Here is a 1,413-nt window from a genome sequence, read left to right on the forward strand (position 1 = left end):
TAATAATAATAATAATAATAATAATAATAATAATAATAATAATAATAATAATAATAATAATAATGGGACTTCTACAAGCCACAGTGGGGAATCAAACTTCTCACCTCACGGACCCAACTCACTGAACCATTCAACCAAAGTAGTGTATAATTTGCTACATTAAAATTATTAAATGAGTTGTAATTCTTAATTTAAAATTAATGTGCAACTGGTAGAGTAGTGGAGGGAGAAACATATTTCAACAATTTGGAAAAAAAAAATCATTTCATTACCATTTCTTTTTTCACCGGTTATCTCCTACTGTTTTCTTCTAGCACAACTCATTGGGAAATCCCAGGAGCAGTATCATTGTTTAAAAAGCATTTTTATTGCTAAGCTCTGCTCTGGCGTCTCTCCCTGCCCCACTTTCCCCTCCATATTAACAAAGGAAAGAAAAAAACTCTAACATTGGTAAAACCCCACATATCCTAAGCAAATAAATGCTAAAATCCAACACCCACCGAAGTCAATGGGCTGACTTCTGAAGAGAAATATTTAGTATTGTAATGCTAAAATATGTTTTCCTTCTTACAAAATGATTACAAAATAGATGGACAGAACTGCATGAATATGCTCAGAATTTCAGTACACAGGATGTGTAACAATAACTTTTTTAGCCAGTGTGTGTAACTGTTTGCCATGAAAAGGCATACTTGTGCAGTATACATTTTGTTCTTTGAATAAGTCCCTGTAGTGTGCCCATTTATATTAAGCTGCAGACATTCCAGTCTTTCTAGCAATGGGCACAGCCCCATGGACTTCTACAGAATACCTTCTGGTGAGTCATTAATTTATCTGTCTGAAGAGGAAATGTATAATTAGTTAATTAGGAATAATTAGCTATCGTTCCAAGTAGAACTTTGAAGGTGTACACGTACACATGTAAGGAGTTCCACACTGGAGTTCTTGGCACAGTATTTAATGTTTCCAGAGGCCAAATATTTTTCTCTCTCCTTTCTCTTTCTGCTAGAATATCTGCAATATTGAATGTTCATGTCTGTGGCCTAGAGATGGGGATATTCGTATTCGTATACAAATACGAATATCCCCACACAGCTGGATCTAATGAAGATATGGCCCCCTGGGCCAGACCATCCACTCATGTATCCAGAGAGCAGCACTCCAAGTGTTATTGGAAGGATGAGTGGGACCAGCACTGCAGGATGTATACGAATACAAATACCGCTCTCTCTACTGTGGATCAGCAATTGCACGACCTCTTGTTTTCCTATGGTTAAAACAGCATTTGGGATGTTACATTTTGAAAAAGAGGTTTGTTCATTACTGGTTGTTTTCGATACACTCGGATGCCCGATATCGTTACCACAGTGCTGCACACAAAAGCAGTTGCACCCTGTTAATGTGTTGTATGGT

This window comes from Pogona vitticeps, chromosome 3 (assembly GCF_051106095.1).
Source record: "Pogona vitticeps strain Pit_001003342236 chromosome 3, PviZW2.1, whole genome shotgun sequence".
In the NCBI taxonomy this organism is placed as follows: Eukaryota; Metazoa; Chordata; class Lepidosauria; order Squamata; family Agamidae; genus Pogona; species Pogona vitticeps.